Genomic DNA, 21,737 nt, shown 5'->3' with positions numbered 1-21,737 from the left:
TTCTTTTGTTTCCTTTACTGATTGCTCAATATATAGATTGAATAGCATCGGGGATAGGCTACAACCCTGTCTCACTCCCTTCCCAACCACTGCTTTCCTTTCATGTCCCTCGACTCTTATAACTGCCATCTGGTTTCTGTACAAATTGTAAATAGCCTTTCGCTCCCTGTATTTTACCCCTGCCACCTTCAGAATTTGAAAGAGAGTATTCCAGTCAACATTGTCGAAAGCTTTCTCTAAGTCTACAAATGCTAGAAACGTAGGTTTGCCTTTCCTTAATCTATTTTCTAAGGTAAGTCGTAGGGTCAATATTGCCTCACGTGTTACAGCATTTCTACGGAATCCAAACTGATCTTCCCCGAGGTCAGCTTCTACCAGTTTTTCCATTCGTCTGTAAAGAATTCGCGTTAGTATTTTGCAGCTGTGACTTATTAAACTGATAGTTCGGTAATTTTCACATCTGTCAACATCTGCTTCCTTTGGGATTCGAATTACTATATTCTTCTTGAAGTACCTATAGTATTAGTAACAATTTCGTATTTCTTTGTTTTCTACAGCGTTTTGAGTCAGACGGTGATATGGCAGAGCTATAAGAAGTTCTCGGGAGGCCCAGGGTCCGAACCCCAACCCGGCCATCCGATTTAGATTCTCCGAGGGTGCGGGAGTTGTTCCATACCATTCACCAAAGCGAACTTGGCTGCGTTTACTCGTATATCTACAAGTATACTCCGCGAATCATCGAGGTATGCGAGGTGGAGGGTACTTTTCATTGTAAATATATTACGGTTCTACCTGTTCCATCTGCATTTGCGAACAACGACTGCTTATATGCTCGTGTGCATACTGTTATTTGCCTCATTACATCACACGGATTCTACAGCGCAGACAAATACACGGCGCTTAAAGTTTTCTACTCGGATTCTTAAGAACACCCAACATCTCTGTCTGACTGTCTGCCAGTTAAGTTTTCAACATTTGTGTTACACTTCTTCAAAACAAACAAGCTTGTCAACATTCGTAAACGCTCGACGTCCCACGTTAGTACGATCCTATATACGCTGCAGCAGTATTCAACACAGGTTATCCAAGTGTTTTGTACGCAATCTCTTTCCTAGTATGCTACCAGCCTTCTGTTTTACTCACTAATGACTCTGCTTGTAGTTCCATACGCACAGTTACTTCCAAATATTGGTATGATATGGCTAGCTGTGACTGTCACTCATTAAGCCGGTGTAGAAAGGATGCCACGCTTTTACTTTTCTGTTACTTAAGAGCAATTTGCCAGTCTTTGCGCGAGATTGGTATTATGTCGATGTTCAAAATTTCTACCGTGGAGGATCTTCTCGTAGATTGCCCCATACGACGACGGGATGTTAAAAGTCGATCCGATTTTTCATTTCCTGAAAGCGTCATCCGTTACCAATTGCAGCCGTCAACGCGAGTTACGGCTGAGTGCCTCGGCGAGAATCTCTCGGAGTAGATCCACTGGCATGCCCATAACTGAAGCTCCCTTCGAGACCCAAGAAACAACATTGTGTCATGGCACCGCTATTCGGACTAGATGCTGCAGAAAAAAAAAATCAACACTAAACCACTCCAGTCTTCGTGGACCAAGAGGCGCGTGCTGTCTATGTTTGGCATGCGGTATTCGAATTGTAGGAAATCTAGCTCGCACAAGAAATTCATATGAATGAAAGTTCAGCGTGGCCGATCTCTGGCTGGGCTAGAAGTCTCGCAACAGCGAGAGAGATCTCAACTCTTGATAGATTGCTGTGTATGATATCCTACGGTACCGTCAGTCAACCGCAGTACTGGGCTTCATTAAAGAAGCTAATGACTGTTTGCGGAGAAACACTTGACAGCAAATTATTTGTCCTAAAGTTGACATACACATACGTTTTGAAACAACCACGCTATTAACGTCACATGTGTAGACACATCATCGTTCTCTCCACGACGCAATCGCACAAAAATGGAGCTAACCTCTATGGAAATGGTAGGAATATGAACAGAAACAGACTTCCCTACCGAAGCGAACAAAAGTTCTTTAGTGCTCCAAAAATATAGTGTACCATAATACAGGGTGATTCAAAAAGAATACCACAACTTTAAAAATGTGTATTTAATGAAAGAAACATAATATAACCTTCTGTTATACATCATTACAAAGAGTATTTAAAAAGGTTTTTTTTCACTCAAAAACAAGTTCAGAGATGTTCAATATGGCCCCCTCCAGACACACGAGCAATATCAACCCGATACTCCAACTCGTTCCACACTCTCTGTAGCATATCAGGCGTAACAGTTTGGATAGCTGCTGTTATTTCTCGTTTCAAATCATCAATGGTGGCTGGGAGAGGTGGCCGAAACACCATATCCTTAACATACCCCCATAAGAAAAAATCGCAGGGGGTAAGATCAGGGCTTCTTGGAGGCCAGTGATGAAGTGCTCTGTCACGGGCTGCCTGGCGGCCGATCCATCGCCTCGGGTAGTTGACGTTCAGGTAGTTACGGACAGATAAGTGCCAATGTGGTGGCGCTCCATCCTGCTGAAATATGAATTGTTGTGCTTCTTGTTCGAGCTGAGGGAACAGCCAATTCTCTAACATCTCCAGATACTGTAGTCCAGTTACAGTAGCACCTTCGAAGAAAAACGGACCAAAAACTTTATTGGCTGAAATGGCGAACAAATTTACAACTAAATGAAACTTTATAGCTCCCTTAATTCGCCGACAGATAGTGCTTAGCTCTGCCTTTTGTCGTTGCAGAGTTTTAAATTCCTAAAGTTGTGGTATTCTTTTTGAATCACCCTGTATTACTGCTACTACTACTACTACTAAGTGATCAGGTCCAGTGGACCGCAGGCATCTACAAGTTTCCTCCCCCAGTGTATTCTGTCCATTGCTGCTATCCGCCATCCGTCCACATCTATTGACACTAGGTTTAAATCTTCATGGAGTCCATCCCTCCAACGCTTCTTGTGTCTCCCTGGCGGTCTCTTTCCTGTAGGCGTGAAATCCAGGAGCTTCCGAGGCCATCTGTGATCTCCATCCGGGCCACATGGCCAGCCCACTGCATTCGTTTGGCTTTGGCAGTTCCTGCTATGTTGGGCTGCTGGTATAGTTCCTCAAGCTCTTTGTTGTATCTGATCCTCCATTCCCCTGTATCTGCATCCAGAACCGGACCGAAGATCTTCCGAAGCACTTTTCTCTCAAAACAAGGAGCTTATGGAAGTCTTGTTTCCGGATACTTCATGTCTCACAGCCATATAGAACAACAGGCTGGATCAGGGTTTTGTACAGTCGAATCTTGAACTGTCTGGAGAGATATCTGGACCGAAGCAGTTGTGCTAGGCTGTGGTAAGGTCGGTTTCCTGCTTGTAATGTGGCATTGATCTCTGCTTCACATGACGAGTTCTCAGTGAAAAATGCCCGTCGGTATTTGAATTCTTGCACTTTCTTGTAGGACTGGTCCCCAACCTGCAGACGTGTCCTGAGAGGGAGTGGAAGGACTGCGTTGGTGCGCGTCAGAGAACTTACTTGGCATGAGGTCTCGGTGGTGTGGGCCGCCAACTCCTCACTGCTCCGTTGTAGAGAAGGCTGCAAGGTGAGCTAGAGTACGGAACTCGGATAGGATCTTAGGGAAGCTTTCATGTATGAACACTCGATGTATAGAACGATTATACTGGAAGTACCCCTGGCACTTTTGATTTAAATAAGATTATATATACAGTCTCCAATGATTGTCTATCTGGCTATGCAGTTGCCATCCCTAACTTCCCAAACCTAAGTCCTAATACAGCAGAGGCGAGCGCACCATACTAAGTGTCAGCTGTGTCGATTCAGCCTAAGTCCCTACTTGTTGCTGTGCTCAATACTCTCCTGCAACGCTTACAGCATCCCGACGCAGACTAACGTGGACCGGCGTCCTAAGTACCTCACTCCATCACTGTGTTTCGATCTAGCGGCTATCCGCTTTTATAGGGGGTAGGGCACCCGGCACCACTTATTCTAGAAGGTTCTAGCACCCCCGAACTTTGAGCCCTGAGTAGGCTAGTCACGCGGCAGCATGTGATGCCTACGTGATGAACTAGCCATTCTCCACTGTTTGCTGTGTCCAAGGGTTGACACTAACTGTGCTTGAGCCTCGTGATACTGCATACTCCGCTCTTGTTAGTCGAGTACACATTACACATTACACATGAGATAGTCTGGTCACGTCCGCCTCGCTTGATCTGTAGCAATAATTTTCCAGCCTACAGCCTACATGATTTTAATTCTATCTTCTACTATTCGCGACAGTCCCCAATCTGCAGTGATTGTAGACGATCGGCAGTCTGACACTGACCACGCGTCATAACGAGGTACTCTGTCTTAGCGTCGTTTATGTTTAGCCCAAATTTGCGGGTAGCCTCCTTTAGTGCTTTGGTCATTTGCTCCAACTCCTCTTCCGACCTAGAGAGTAAACAGATGTCGTCATGCCAGTCTCTTTCCTTCGATTTCAATCCCTTCGTTCTCTTGGAAAGTCTCGCGTACGATCTTCTCGAGGGCAAAGTTGATCAGGATAGGGGACAACCCATCTCCGTTCCTGAGTCCTGTCACAATTTCAAACTCCTAATGAATAGCTAAAATATGTTATAACAGAGGCAAAGCCGTTCTAGTAAAGATGACCCTCAAACGAATCGTTAGCGAAATAATTGAGAATGAGTGGTTGCTAGCCCCGAATTTCGCCCATGGTCTGTGGTTGAGGAATGTTACCACACTACTTAATCTAACTTAAACTAACTTACCCTGAGGACAACACACACACACACACACACACACACACACACACACACACACACACACACACACACGTGACGGAGGACTGCCACATTTTACTGCTTGTGGGATACATCGTCTAATGCTCCAAAATGGTCCAAGATGGGTAGGTTGGTGGACGCTTGTCTGCGCGAACACCGTTCCTGAGCCCCCTGGATTTTTCTGTGTGGAGTCATCCCAAAAGTTAAGTGTTTAGCACTTCCATTGACACACTTGAGGAGCTGGAGTAGCGAGTTATTCAATCTTGTCGCGTTTTACGAGATGAAAGAATTAGTAACTCCACGCAAGACGAAAGCAGTATGGAACCCACATGCGATGATGACACATGGAATACCACCTTGAACAAGTACTAAAGTATATGAAACGTGCTGGCGTAGTGTTGTATTTTTTGCTAAGGTACGCCTTGAGTGCAAATTAAACTCGGTTAGGCAGGGACTTACGTGTATTTGGAAAGTTAACATTTCAAATAGATATGTACTAAGTAGCACAATATTTCCTACTAAAGTACCAGCTCGTAGCCACACTTTCACTGTTATCTCGTGCGTCAGTTTACCAAACAAGCTGTACACAGCTGATAATGATTTGAAGCATATCAGTTAAGTAATTGCACTGTTCCACGTACAACAAAAATAGTTCCAAACTCGATATAAATAGTCTTCTTTTCTTTTTGGTTCTAGGCGCTGCAGACAAGTCGTTAGTCGCCGGAAAAAAGCTCTGAGTTCTGAGCTTCCGTCGCAGGCTCATAGTATGATTATTGTATAATTACACGGTTGCAGTACAATCACTGGAAGCAGTTACTTCCATAAAATATCTTGGCATGTACGTACGGAGCGATGTGAAGTGGAACGACTTCGCAAAATTAATCGCTGTTTAGGCAGACGCCGGAATGAGATTCACTGGAACAATACTTATGAAAAAGGGTGGTAGCTTACAAAACAACTGTTCGACCAATACTTGAATAATGCTCGTTACTCTGGGATCGGTTCCAGGTAGGACTGATAGAGGACACAGAGAAGATCCGAAGAAGAGCAGCACGTTTCGCTACAGATTCGTTTAGTAATGGCGAAAGATTCACGCAGGTGTTCTACCACCTCTAGTCGGAGACGCTGCTAAAGAAGTGCTCTTCAACACGGCGTGGTCTATAGACAAAGCTCCAAAAGCGTTCGTTCCTGGAAGCGTCAACCAGTCTCGTATTGCTTCTCCTACGTACGTCTTGCGAAAAGACCACGAAGATGAACTTAAGTACACACCTGTATACAGAATCGAGCGATTGCCTATAGACACTGTTGAGGGACAGTCTATAGACATGTAGTAGACAATATACACATACAATCTAGATATTTTGTCTCGTGTACACAACTAAATGCACTGTTTCTCGATATTTGCTAGATGTGGAAGGCCTTTCCGCGATACCGACTTCTGCAGTGATAATAATGGATAGTGAAAGAAATCGGAAGAGGAGACAGTGGTGGAAACATGAACTGTTTGTGGAGGGGCGTCGTTTCGGCTGTAATATACTTTCGACTTTGAAAGCAGAAGACACCACATGTTTTTCGATAACACTGACTGATACTTAATGTTTTTTTGATAGCTCTTCGATAACTAACATCTTAAATAAAATATGGCGTTTCAGTCTTCGATCGCTATTCTTTATTTCAATTACCGGTTTCGGACTAGCTGCCCATCTTCAGATCTCTTAGACAAAGTTAAAAATATTATTAATAAGAGAGATACAGTTAGTGATTGAGATATCTTGGTTTACAAAAAGAAATTTTGGAACGTATTAAATGCCAACATACCATATATTGCAGTTACAGAGTAAATTGTTCTGTACGGACAAGTTACTCCGTAATACGTTCCAAAATTTCTTTTTGTAAACCAGTATATCTCAATCACTAACTGTATCTCTCTTATTAATTATATTTTTAACTTTGTCTAACAAATCTGAAGATGGGCAGCTAGTCTGAAACCGGTAATTGAAAATAAAGAATAGCGATCGAAGACTGAAACGCCACATTTTATTTAATAAACGATCGCGGAATAAGACAATATGTATAGTTTTGAAAAACTAACTTCTTGTTGCGATTTTTGTATTCAGCGTTACTAACTTCCCTCAAACATGGTGACGCGTGTAAATCTTCAGTCAGCTGCAACACTTTCTCCGCAGACCACATCTTGATAAATGATGTTTAACAGAAAGAAAAAAAAATAATAAGCTGACTAAGCGTTTTCCACGGAGTAAAGAGAATAACAAGGGGCCATGTCTACTAACACGTCCATACTACGTGCATTGTCTCGGAATTGTCTCATGTCTCCCATTTCGCTTGGGAGTCAGAGTCCTGCGATTTTGTTGCAAAAGCGTGTCTACAGACAAGAAATGTCTTTCAGTTATCTATACACAAAATCGCTCGATTGTCTACAGATCCTTTATTGTATGATTATATGGTAGCGGAACAGAGACTGGTAACAGTTACTTCCGTAAAATATCTGGGAGTATGCGTGCGGAACGATTTGAAGTGGAATGATCATATAAAATTAATTGTTGTTAAGGCGGGTACTAGGTTGAGATTCATTGGGAGAGTCCTTAGAAAATGTAGTCCATCAACAAAGGAGGTGGCTTACAAAACACTCGTTCGACCTATACTTGAGTATCGCTCATCAGTGTGGGATCCGTTCCAGGTCGGGTTGATAGAGGAGATAGGGAAGATCCAAAGAAGAGCGGCGCACGTTGCATCGCAGGGTTATTTGGTAACCGTGATAGCGTTACGGAGATGTTTAGCAAACTCAAGTGGCAGGCTCTGCAAGAGAGGCGCTCTGCATCGCAGTGTAACTTGCTGTCCAGGTTTCGAGAGGGTGCATTTCTAGATGAGGTATCGAATATATTCCTTCCCCCTGCTTATACCTCCCGAGGAGATCACGTATGTAAAATTAGAGAGATTCGAGCGCGCACGGAGGCTTTCCGGCAGTCGTTCTTCCCGCGAACCATACATGACTGGAACAGAAAAGGGAAAAGGGAGGTAATAACAGTGGCACGTTAAGTGCCCTCCGCCACACACCGTTGGGTGGCTTGCGGAGTATAAATGTAGATGTAGATGTAGACACTGTCTAGTACAAAACCCTCGACTTTGTATTCTAGCGTGTATAAGGCCTTAGAGAGATTAGAGCCCACACAGAGGTATACCAGAAATCGTTCAGCCCGCGAACCACTCGCGACTCGTACAGGAAAGGAGGAAGTGACACCTGTAGACAAAGTGCCCTCCGCCACACGTTGTAAGGTGGCTTGCGGATTGTAGAAGTAGAGAGTGACGAACATGACGAGACAGTTATTGCCGAAAGACTGATTTATTCCGTATTTAATCAGACGATGAACTTGTTAATGGAAACGTTTTGCAGCTGGAGTAGACGGAGACGCCAGCAGTTTCCGGCTGTTGCCAGGCACGCAGGCGGAGCCCTCCCGCAGTTGGAATCCCCACACGAATTTACACCCGCGCCGCCGGTCCCACCGGTCTGGTCTATTCGGCGAAAGCAGCCTGATTTAAGCGGCTGCCGCGAGGGGACCCGGCCGGCGAGTGGTTGAACCTGGCCCGCAGACGGCGGCCGTGAGCCAGCCGGGTTCAACGAACGCCTTTTACAGATACAAACAATAGCAGATCTCTGGCTGAGATTGGCAGCTGGAGGACGACCAGTTCCAACACGGTTCCTTCCACCCGGGCCTGCAGCTGCCGACAGTTGCAGCGGCAGCCGCTAGGTGGCAGCACACGCTGACCGATCTCCGTAGTTCACTCGGTCGGCAACGGATGGCGCTACGCTCCACAAAGTGCTGAAGCGCTTAATAAAAATTTGTAAAATGCTTGGAAGGAAAGTCGGCGCCACCTAAACGCTTTGGCTAAAAGCGTAGGCACAGATTGTTATTTTCAGCCTGTCAGTTTGAGCGCTTTTGTTTACCTCCCGATGTTTTCTCATTATCATTCTACTGATTTGGAAAAAGCATATTTGTGACATCAGCTGTACAAATTTGTATTTACTCTTTACCGGTTTAGATTGTTACAATCATCTTCATGAAGGATACATTGTACATCAATGGATCTGTCATATCCAATGAAGAACTCCTTCAGCTTTTGTAATAATTTGAAATTTTGGAAAATACATCTCATCAGCATTACTAAATTTTGAAAAAATGAAAACTTTTGTTACAATATAAACAAAGAAACTTAAGCCACATCTATTAATGAGTAATGAAGTTGGCTTCTGAACTAACATTTTTGGAAAATAAGCTTTACACAATGTACTGTCAGCGGATTTTCAACGCACTGAATTAAAATATCTAAATATTCATTATTATTTATTTTACTTATATTTTTATGTTTTAAATTGTTATTTTACGTTTTACATTCATGGCTTTTTTCTTCTTTTGTCTACCATTTCACGTAAGTGTATTTTGTTAAGTGATAGTTTTAAATAACTCATTGTTATGATGCAAAATCATTATTGTAATGATAATCTGTAAATAAATGCTTAAAATATAACGTTTTTTTTACACCATGTACATAAAATAAACGAAATTTCTTCACATTATATTCACGGCGCAGAACACAATATGATACAAAATTCAGCAGGATTTCAAATTGTCACGAGTGATTCTCTAAATATCATGATTCGTATCAGGCATATTTCAATACATTGATAAGCATTGGCGAAGAGAATTGTTTATGTACTAGTGACTGCAGAGTGATTCTATTTTTCTCAAGTGGAGATTGACATCATAAATACAACATAACTACAGCTGGGAATGTTCCTTTGTCAGCGATATCGAGAGACAGAAACGTGTGCAGCTGTTGAAATAGAAATACGTTTCAACATTGTGTTTGTTTTTCATGTGGAACTGAACCGTGTGAGGAGCAATCATGCACAATTATGCCTGTGGGGAGAAATGGAATCTCATCGAATATACAAATCGTTCTTAGTAAGACATTGAGGCCAGTTTTGTTACTGCATCGAAAACGACCTTGACGTCAACGAAACATTCATGCTGAGATTGCTTCCTTCCTTTCATCATTCCTTCGGCGTGATGTTAGATAATAAGAGTAATGCAGTTAAGTGCTGTTATTATGTGCATTTATTCTTTCACTACTTCGAACTGTTTTCTCATTTTCTTTAGACTGGTTATTTTTACTTTTTTCATTAATTATTGTCAATAATATCAACAACATATTGCAAGACTGATGAGCTGCAGGGAAAAATTTTTAGTTTACTAACCCTGAAATAATTTTTGGATGACACTTATATTGTATACATTCTTTTCAGGCGTTTTTCCATGTCTAACATCCACACATCCTGTGCTCTGACAGTCATACATTTAGCATTTTATTATCTTTTGACTGCTGGGTGCCATGCCTGTCACTAAACATCATCACTACACCTGAGATATAAGGGAAGCGAATTCTCTAGACTTGTGTGTACTTACACATATAAACTGTTTGTAGAAGACCATTCTTGTCATCCTAGCCGACCGGGGTGGCCGAGCGGTTCTAGGTGCTACAGTCTGGAACTAAAAACAAAGCGTCCGCTACGGTCGCAGGTTCGAATCCTGCCTCGGGCATGGATGTGTGTGATCTCCTTAGGTTAGTTAGGTTTAATTATCTCTAAGTTCTAGGGGACTGATGACCTCAGAAGTTAAGTCCCATAGTGCTCAGAGCCATTTTTTGTCATCCTAATGCGGTATGCTGCAAGCAGTAAGCATCAACAGGCGGTGTTAACTGACAACAAGATTTTTTAGGACCATCGATATTGCTGATGTAATAGTAAATGTGCTTTTGGAGATGTAAAATACGAGGTGGCATCCAGTAGTTCCAAAAATTGATGCGTCTGACCTACATCTTATTCTGCACTGTAATGTTGTTGTCCGCTTGGTTTGCTTAGCACTCACTTGTCATTTAAGCTCTTGATATGCCAACGGCTTCTTCTCTTTTCTTCAAAGCTATCTTTAGTTGCCCTGTAGGCGGAATGAATCTGTCCCCTAGTCACGCATGGCTCAGCTTCCTTGAATTTGTTCTCTTGCCGTAAGTGATGAGCCATTTTGCGTTCTCTTCCAATCTCATTTTTTAGACGCCTGTATTTCATTTTGCCTGCTTCATCTGCTGAATTTTTACATTTTTTCTTTCATTAATTGAATTCATTGTTTATTATTTTATTCAATGATTTCTAATGGACCTCGTCATTTTGCCTACGCAACCATCTAATTCCTCATCTGTATCATCTCTCGGTGTTACCCATTAGTCTTCTGTTCTATCTCTTTCCCGTCTTTCAATCAATTGCTACCTATGTGTGCTTTTGACACCTTCAGCAATCCGCGGTACTTTCGGTTTATTCATGCCCCACTTTCCTGGAATCTCTTTAGTTTTAATCTACAACCCATAACCAATAAATTTCGGTCAGAATCCGGATCTGCCCTTGGAAACGTTTAGCGTGTTAGGATCTGGTTTCGAAAATTAGAATGTGGTTTAGAAATCTCTGTCTTACGATTATATAGTCTGACTGAAACCTTCCGCGTCTCCAGATTTCTTCGACGTAAGCAGGCTTCTTTCGCTATTCTTGAACCAAGTGTTGACCATGATTAAAGGATACTTTGTGTAAAATATTACCAGGTGGCTTCCTCATACATTCCTTTCCTCCAGTCCATTTCCATCTACTATTCTTCCTTCTTTTCCTTTCCCTGCGGTCGATTCCAGTCTGATGTCGCAATAAAAACATCTTCCACCTTCACGATCCCAGTAATTTCATTTATCTCATCGTAAGTTCTTTCAGTCTCTTTCTCATCTGCGGAGTTAGTAAGCATGTAAATTTGTAGTACTGTACTAGGTAATGACTACGTGGCTACAACAATTGGTTCATTTTGCTGTTTGTAGTAGGTTAGCTGCATTCTTTATTCATATTACAGCTTCCCCTGAATGATCTCCATTTAGTTTTGTACCAAACTACATCAACTTCATTCTATCCATCTACCTTTCTTAATTTTCTAGCCTACCTACCCGGTTAAGTGATGTAACATTCTACGGTCGTGACTGTAGAAAGCCAGTTTTGTTTATCATGATGACGACATCTTCCTGAATAGTCTCCACACGTAGATCTGTATGGATGACACTTGAAACTTCCGGAATATTTTACCCAAGAGGATGTCTTCATCATCAAGCTATACAGTAGAGCAGCATGCCTATGGTAAAATAAAAATGTAGTTTCCCCTTGTTTTCTGCTGTCCGCCGTACCACCACAGCAAGGTCGTATTAGCTAAAGTTTCAAAGCCAGATCAATCACCCAGACTTCAATTATAGTAATTGCAGGAGCAAGAGTCTGGATGATTGGCTGATCTGGCCTTGAAACTTTTGCTAATACGACCTTGCTGTGGTGGTCTTTCGTCCCTCTACGGGAAACACGCGTTCATCTGGGCTCTCCACAGACATCCCCCTGTTGTCGTTGCACCTACGAGACGTTGTCTGTTTCGTTGAGGCATGCAAGGATCATGGTTCCTCGACCTAAGTGCATATAGAGCTGCATCAAACAAAAGTGTCGGCGGATGCGAGTAGGAATCGCAGTCCAGTGTTTCGTAAAAACTTAATTACGCATTCTGAAAATCGAGAGTTTTTGCCTGTTATCGACATTTAAACTGGCAAGATACTGGTACCGAGCATTCCAAGACTTTCGAGAAAGTTTCATTTACAAATCTGAAGTCCGGTAACAAATGACAAAAGAAATATGATCTTCGTGTCACAGAATCATAAATTAACTATTTTCTGGCTTTTTTCTTTACTTGTATTTTGAAACCTTATTTACTGCAAAATTTCATGATTCTAGGTCAAAGAGAAGTACCCCACAGGTTTTACTGAGTGAGTTTGCGAGTATCATAACATGCTACATAACTGGCGGCACCTTTTGATTGTATTTACTTCGAAGTTTAACTTTTCTTACGTAAGGAAGGTGCCTTGCCTTAGACCTTAGTATGCGACATAAATTTCAACTGGATACGTCTTAAGAGACGGATGGACAGAGAAACAATCGGACAAAAATGATAAAAATCTTTTTGGTATTACATAGCTACAAATTAACAGTTTCGGATTTTTCCCTTTACTTGTGCTGAGAAGCTTTTTTTCTTGCCAAATGTCATGATTATAGGTCAACGGGGAGTACGCTATAGGTTTTGATGAGTGAGTTTGCGAGTATCACAATATGTGACCTAAATGGCCTTTTCTTTTGACTGCATTGACTTAGAAGCTTACATTTACTACATCGCCAAAGGACCATAGACTTTAGTATGGGACATATATTTTAACTTGATACGTCCACCCGTTCTTGGGACAAAGGGGTTTTAACAGACGGCCGGAGAGACAGTCAGATGACAAATAACAAAATAATATTTTTTAGTGTGATATTATTACAAATAAACAATTTTCGGATTTCTTCCAGTAGTTCTACTGTAGAACCTTGCTTCTTGCCAAATTTCATAATTCTGTGTCAACGGGAAGTACCTTATGGATTTTGATGAGTGTGAGTACCACGTTATGCGACGTAAATGACGATATCTTATGATTTTCTAAAGTTAAAACCTTAAATTTTTTTACACGACCAAGAGACCGTAGACCTTAGTATGTGACACAAATTTCAACTTCATACGCCTAACTCACTCAAAAGAAAAAGGTATTTAACAGTCAGACATAGACAGAGTGACAGCAAAGTGATGCTATAAGGGCTCCGTTTTTACCGATGGGGGTACTGAACCCTAAAAAGGGTGTTAGTCTGTTCATAAGGCACGTAACAGCCAGTTTGCGTTACTTTACATTCATACCAGCCAGCAAATCTAACTAGTGGTCAGCGAAAAGGTCAGCAACACAGCAACCATGACACCAATCGCTGCTCCTAAAACATGTAACCTATTATGTCGCTTTAGAATCGCATGATAGGGATTACCCTAAAAACAGTTTGAAGGTAATGTAGTGTCCCTTATCACCAATGATTAGCCCTATGAACAATTTAAGAAACTAGGGTCCCTATTTTACTACTCGCTCTTTTATCATTATTCCCAGTGAAGTAGCACTGTTTACGGTAGTTCAGGCAAATGAGGGATATGCACATTTTCAATTCCGTGGCACATTAACTTCAAACTAAATGTTTGGATGTCTTCCACCAGCCTGTTATTTCTGGGATAAAAAATGTGAACAGTAGAGCGGGAGTTTCTGGCTAATAACCTTTCTACGAAGTCTGACTACCATTAACAGTCACATTGCAAGCGATACACTTTCAGTTTGTAGTATACTGGTTATAGCATAAATTAGAAACAATGAAAAAAGCTCAGTTACTATATTTTTCGTTTTCTTGTAGCTGAAGCTACGAGGGCAACGAAGTAAGTTAATTTTTTAAGTGCTCTGACAAACTCATTCTCTCATTGCGAAAGAAAACCACGGATTTCTGTTACTTCTGTTGGAAGATGCCTAGATTTTCAGCTGCATACCAATACTACTGACCGAACGGAGAGTTTTTGTATACACGATCCTGACAAGAGTAGTCACAACGTCTTGCAGATCTGCAGTAGCACAAACGTTCGCAAAATAGGATAACGATCGCCTTTTTTAAATATGGTATTTTTTTTTTTGGTCATATTTTTCCAGTCACCATCTTAGCACCTGTCGCTTACGGTTGTAATGGCAGGAAGTCTTACCTTACGGTGTCTTATTTTTTCTTCTTCTATGGTATCCCGTAAAATCTGCTGACCACTTCCCCTTCTATCAACCATATTCAATAGACATCACCACTAACTATAAATATGTACAGACTAGGGCTGGGTGAACGATATACCGCAGAGTTCGATACGATATCGAGTGTTGCTCCAACAATCAAGTGACATTTGACTCACAAGGCGCGAGTGCAAGCAATCATGAGAAACAAAAGAAGTGACACAAAAACAAATTATAGCTCTGCTTGAAATTCGTCAAAAGTTGTTTTACTGTTACTAATAAATGGATGCGCGAAAACTGTAGAAATAAGTGTAATGTTGAAGTTTCGGTCTAATACTCAAAATTAAGCACCATCGTATTAGTAAAGGTCACGTGGTATTTACCGTTTGATGTTGGTGACATCTGCAGTATCCTGTGCTCACTCCATACATGGAAGAAAATTAATTGGGAAACGAAATAATTCGTATTAAAATTGGCTATAATCTCTATCGCCAGAATAGATAACAGTGACAAGACCCATTGTGAAGATTGTATCGAAAGACGTGCGTCACTAGAATCTAGGAACCGCTGAAGCTTTAGAATTAAATTAAATAGTGGTTGTGATTATTTATTTATCAGTGGCTGTGTTTACATATGGCCTATACTCTTTTAAGGTAGTGCTGTAAGTGTTTCACGGTAATTGTTGCAATTAAAATCGATAAAACATTAATAACGCTACGACACATCATGGAGATAGTACGACCAGAAGTCGCTAGATTGTGCTGCGGTCGAAATATCGCCCAAAGATCGAGTTTTCTCGATAAGAGTGACAGGAACTGTTTCGTCACTCGAGCCGTTCTAAAGCACAGAGCATCCATGATGTATAGAATAGAATTTTTCATATAGTATCTCTAATGTCACGCTACTTCGTAGCATTTACCCATGTAATGTAACTGCTACTCCTTGCATGCATTTCGATTTGCATCCACAGAAGCAATAGTTGTACGCCTTTACTGTTACTAATAAATGGATGCGCGAAAACTGTACAAATAAGTGTAATGTTGAAGTTACGGTCTAATACTCAAAATTAAGCAACATCGTATTAGCAAAGATGACATCTGCAGTATCCTGTGCTCACTCCATGCATTTAACTATTTTGTTGCATTAGCCACTGCATTGCAACAATATCTTTGATTATTTTAGCAAACTCGTTGTAAAGAGTAAATCGGTTCATCGTAAGTAAGTGATATTTCGTGTGATATCATTCACACGTCAGATTTGACCAGTATTACCAAAGAACGTATTGTCATCGAAATAGCACAGGTAGTAGCACACGCCTTTTAAAAACTAATAACATCTGGATAGATTTGTGTTAGAGTATTCTAACCGAACAAACAAACTGAATAAGGCGTCTACATGTTGCTCCCTCCCCCCACCCCCCTCCCAAGCTGTTTCATATAAACCGTACTTTGAAAAAGCGTTGAGAAATCTCAAGGTCTTATCAAGTTCTAAAAGATAAACAGAAACACCCGTTGTTCATCGGTTCTGAGTGCCGTCTTTCACTAACATGATTCAGTAGCTACATTTCAACGTAATTCCAAGTTCTGTCAGTTAGTAGATCTTAGTGTTAGCTGAACGTTTGACCAGACTCCACTATATCACTTGGCTGCGGCTTTTTTTTAAAAAAAAATTTCAGGTCTAGAGGATTCTACGATACTGTGATGCTACGTCTTCCATGTGTACCTGAAAAAGAAAAAGATAACTTACGTAAATATTTTAGAGGTGATAAAACATTACGACTATTCCTCTTAGCTATGGTGTCTGGCGAGTGGAAAGAAGTTCCGATTCAGTAGTAAAAGGTGGACCATAGTGATCACGTTAAGTGCCGACCTGGTGATCAACGCTAGTGCAGTTCCAGATAGCGGTCTTATCCTGACGCTGGAACAATAGTGTCAGAGATCGGGCGATAGTAGCAAAGTGGGACCTAAGGCACAACTTCCCACGCGTAGGTACTGTGGGGGCGGTGCCTCCCTCGACGTGGTTTTTTGAGTTTTACGGGGCGTGGTGTGGAGTTTATATCCATAGGTTTCGGGCACTGCACAACGGCATAACTGGGCGTGTAGTGCCGGCCAGGAAGCGCGACCTGCGCTCGCTTCCAGAAGCCGGCTGAGTCCTCAGACGTCACGTTGCGTCACGATTGGCAGGTCTTCCCTGGCCGCTGTATGGTTTCTGACGCTTTAAACTGATTTACGGGCCGTTGCTAACGCGGCTGCGGTTTTCCGTGTTGCGTCTGCTTCAAGATTTACAATTAAAGACGTCACTGTCCACTGCGTTTACTCGTCTAAACACAGGAATATCACTACTACAGGCGGAAACACAGCCAGAGGGGGCGAGAATGTGCCTAGGTGGGTGAGAATGTGCCAACGACGGATTTGACACTTGTGTGGCGGTTTTTCTGCGGAAGTAGGGTCGCTAGTGTCGTCAGTGGTCACATTGGACTAGTTGCCTCGTTTATTTTGCCTCATCACCGCTATCAGTATTTGTTCATATTGGTGGCTCATTCGTTTTGTTGCTGACTGAAGTATAGTCTACGATATTGTAGTGCCTGTGTTATTCCGAATACGATGCAAAGGCACTGTGGCGACTACAGCTGTTATGAAATATGTTACGTGTATTCGCAGTTGCGATTATGGACAGCCACCAGTTGCAGAATGGAAAGAGGAAACGAACTTTGCATCGCATTCGGAATAACACAGGGATTGCAATATCGTATTTATCTGTCGACACCGGGATAGCGACTTTCAAGTAAACTCGGGAAATTCTTCATTTGCTGAAGATTTACTTGTTTCGACCATTCTCCGAGGGAATCAGAAGAGACCGTAATTGTATGCAAGGAAATAAAAGGCTGGAAATTGGATTTATTAGAAGAAATTGAAATTTATAAACACCTTGCTAAGAGCGACGGTAATATATTGAACGATCAGTTGCAACTCGCGAATCTTCCTTGATGGATTTAAACCGCTGCTCATGGTTACGTAATACGTGTTTACCGACCTCCACTAATATCGGTGAATGTGCCGTTTTCCTCAAAAGATTTTTTTCCCCTACTCTTGAGCTACTGACATTTCATATCACTAGATTTCATATTTCGAGGCCTTATCAACACATGTTTCTACAGTTGATATTGCAAAAATGGAGCCGGCCTGTGTGGCCAAGTAGTTCTAGGCACTTCAGCCCGGAACCGCGCGACCGCTACGATCGCAGGTTCGAATCCTGTTTAGTTTAAGTAGTTCTAAGCTCTGGGGGACTGATGACCTCAGATGTTAAGTCCCATAGCGCTAAGAGCCATTTCAACCATTGCAAAATTGGGCACTCTAGAGCAAGCGATTATATCTTCACGCCTGTCATTATGACTACATATTTAAATTAAACACCTGATTAGCTAATATAATCGAATTTTGTAATTATCACATGATAGTAGGTAAAACTACTGACGCCTTATGAGAGCCAGTCATAACAAAACTCTACCATCTGTTGAGCAAGTATGTGAGACAGGCGAAACGTCTTCAGACTTCAAGAAAAATATAATAATTCCAATTCTAAACAAAGCGGGTATGAGAGGGGTAGAAATTACCGAACTATCAGTTTAATAAGAAATTTTGGAAATTTGTGGTATATTCTTATGGGACCAAACTGCTGAGATCATCGTCCCTAAGCTTACACACTGCTGTTAAGGACAGCACACACTTATGCCCGAGCCGGCCTGGGTGGCCGAGCGGTTCTAGGCGCTACAGTCTGGAACCGCACGACCGCTGCGGTCGGAGGCTCGAATCATGCCTCGGGCATGGATGTGTGATGTCCTTAGGTTAGGTAGGTTTAAGTAGTTCTAAGTTCTAGGGGACTGATGATCTCAGAAGTTAAGTCCCATAGTGCTCAGAGCCATTTGAACAATTTTTTTTTTTAACTTATGCCCGAGGGAGAACTGGAACCTCCTACGGAGGACGCCTCGCGAACCGTGCCAAGGTGCCCAAGACTTACAGGAAGTTTTGACAATGTTGACTGGAATACTCTCTTTCAAATTCTGAAAGTGGAAGCGGTCAAATGCAGGGAGCGAAAGGCTATTTACAATTTGTACAGAAACCAGATGGCAGTTATAAGAGTCGAGGGGCATGAAAGGGAAGCAGTCGTCGGGAAGGGAGTGAGACAGGGTTGTAGCCTATCCCCGATGTTATTCAGTGTGTATATTGAGCAAGCAGTAAAGGAAACAAAAGAAAAATTTGGAGTAGGAATTGAAATCCATGGAGAAGAAATAAAAACTTTGAGGTTTGCCGATGACATAACTCTGTCAGAGATAGCATAGGACCTGGAAGAGCACTGAACTTAGTGGACAGTGCCTTGAAAGGAGGATATGAATATCAACAAAAGCAAAACGAGGATGCAGTCGAATTAAATCTGGTGATGCTGAGGGAATTAGATTAGGAAATGAGTAGTAGATGAGTTTTGCTTGGGGAGCAAAATAACTGATGATGGTCGAAGTAGAGAGGATATAAATGTAGACTGACAATGGCAAGGAAATTGTTTCTGAAGAAGAGAAATTTGTTAACATGGAGTATATATTTAAGCACCAGGAAGTCTTTTTTGAAAGTATTTGTACGGAGTGTAGCTATGTAAGTAAGTGAAACATGGACGATAAATAGTTTAGACAAAAAGAGAATAGAAGCTTTCGAAATGTGGTGCTACAGAAGAATGCTGAAGATTAGATGGGTAGATCATGTAACTAATGAGGAGGTAGTGACTAGAATTGGGGAGAAGAGGAATTTGTGGCACAACTTGACTAGAAGAAGGGATCGGTTGACAGGACACGTTCTGAGGCATCAAGGGATCACCAATTTAGTACTGGAGGGCAGCGTGAAGGGTAAAAATCGTAGAGGGAGGCCTATGGATGAATACACTAAGCCGATTCAGAAGAACGTAGGTTGCAGTTGTTACTCGGTGATGAAGAAACTTGCACAGGATAGAGTAGCATGGAGAGCTGCATCAAACCAGTCTTTGTACTGAAGACCACAACAACAATAGTAAAAAGTAAGCAGGAAGAGAAAGACGCTAAATACGAATACAAAAGCCGAGTACAGACCGGAGACCATCGTCATCAGGACATCTGAGACAAGGCATTCTCCGGGAAGCAGTAGGTAGAACGGCCGCAGCTTAATGTGGTCCGGCCGATGGAAGTAATGGCGCTTTGTCGTGTAGCCAGGGGTGTAAACTGATTGTTTTTGTCAAGTGGCCTGCAGTATGAAGACGTTCAGCGGAGGCGAGGAAACTGCTGAATGCTGGCCAACATTTCGGGGCCACCTACACATAGCGTAGGCGCAATGTAGCTCGGGTAGGCCGCGATCGCAAGTAATACAACGTCGATTGGGGGGGGGGGGTGTCTGCAAATAGCCTGTTTGTATGTTGGCAGCGCTATAGACTGTGTTAATATCGCTGAAAGCGCTCTGCGCCCTCGGCAGGAGATTCTGCGGTTCGACGGACTAGCAGTTAGCGAGTGGATAGGGAAGTGTATGAACATAATATTCTTAGTGGAGACTCTGTGTTGGTAGGACATGCATCGTAAAGTGAGATGAAATGAAATGTTTATAAGAAAATACGTAAGGAGAAATGTCATAACTATTTTTATGTTATTATTGCACTTTGTTTTTTTATGTGGTTTTTTTACGTTTTGACGATTATGTGAACCAATTTTTATACTGATTGGCTGATGTGAGATGGAGGGAGAAGAGGTAGGCGAAGCATCTTCGTAGTTAAGTGTATGCTCGTCGCTTGCTGGCACCAGTTGACATCACAGCAGCTGAGAAGAGTGCTCCACCTACCATCTTCGTAGGATGCCATGGGTATAACACGTCTTATTGTATTTTATCCTTATAAGCATTTTGTCTCATTTTATTGTAAATCTAGTAAGGTTTCTATTACTTTCTAAATTAAGTTACAGGTCTGATGACGGTCATGTGATATGACCGAAACCGGTCACCTATGTTCTTATAACATACGTGGTGTGATTAAGACTGAATTTTAAAAACAAACAAAAATTTTTAATGATTTTAGTCATTGTTCCAAAAACGTTTATTAAAATTATTATGATGGATGTTTGGTTGATAAAGTTTGAGCATTGGAATTATTGACAACTATATAATTTTTGGAACTGGATGTCACATGAATAAGGTATAATTTTCTAAATACATTGTTTGATCTTCAACAAAATCTTTCTTTCGCTAACCATATGTCCCCTAGTAGTTAGAGCCTATAGTAGTTAGAATCTTTTATTTAGCTGGCTGTAGTTGCTACTTTCTGCAATTGCTGTAGTTCGTGTTATGAAGATTTCCCGTGAGGCAAGTGACTTATCAAAAAGAATGGGGATTGCACTGTCGGGATTCGTGATTGAAATGAGATTAGGCAATTAACAGAGTTGGAGGTAGTTTCATAATTCTTTAATTCTAATTTTTTGGATTTGTATCATTGTTAGGATTTCTTGCAAATCAGGGCCATTCTTTTGTGTTAATTATTGTAAGTCATGTTGTCAATGTATAGCAGTTAGATTGCGTTGGGCTTCTGGGTAGTAAATGGTTTAAGTTTGAGATGTATTTGTCAAGGAAAATTCTGTAGGTAAGTGTTTAATAAAAATAATTAAGGAGATGTTTCAAGTCTTACAAATAAGTGTAGAGAGACGATATTGTAATGTCTGCATAGGACGCCCATGTTACTTTTGTTGGGAAACTTGTACAGGTGGCCGTTGGGAAATAGCACATTTACATTTGTCCCCCCCCCCCCCCCCCCCCACTGTATTCTGCTAAGATATAGATGCATCGCGCCTTCTACCACTTCTAATCGGCCCCCCGTAGTGTGCCATTCAGTTCAGTGTGGGACGTTGGCCAGTGCAGGTGCTCATTAAGGTAGTGGAGAAGCTATGCTGCGTGCAGAGCGTTACTGCTGTCCAACAAGCAATGCGCCGTGGAAGATTCCCATTTCCGTGTTCCACACAGGAGCACAATATCCAGGTGGATAAAGACAATGGCGTGAGACGGATTTTGCAAACAGTATGAAGCACGAGCGACGTGAAATGGCAGTTCGAACGCCGGTAATGTTCGACTAATTCGTGTAGTTCTGTAGCGGAACACATAGCGGTCTGTCCGGAGCACGTCTTTGTAGGAGATTGTGATGC

Source organism: Schistocerca americana, chromosome 4 (assembly GCF_021461395.2).
Source record: "Schistocerca americana isolate TAMUIC-IGC-003095 chromosome 4, iqSchAmer2.1, whole genome shotgun sequence".
Taxonomy (NCBI): domain Eukaryota; kingdom Metazoa; phylum Arthropoda; class Insecta; order Orthoptera; family Acrididae; genus Schistocerca; species Schistocerca americana.
Note: the sequence above shows the minus strand (reverse complement) of the source record.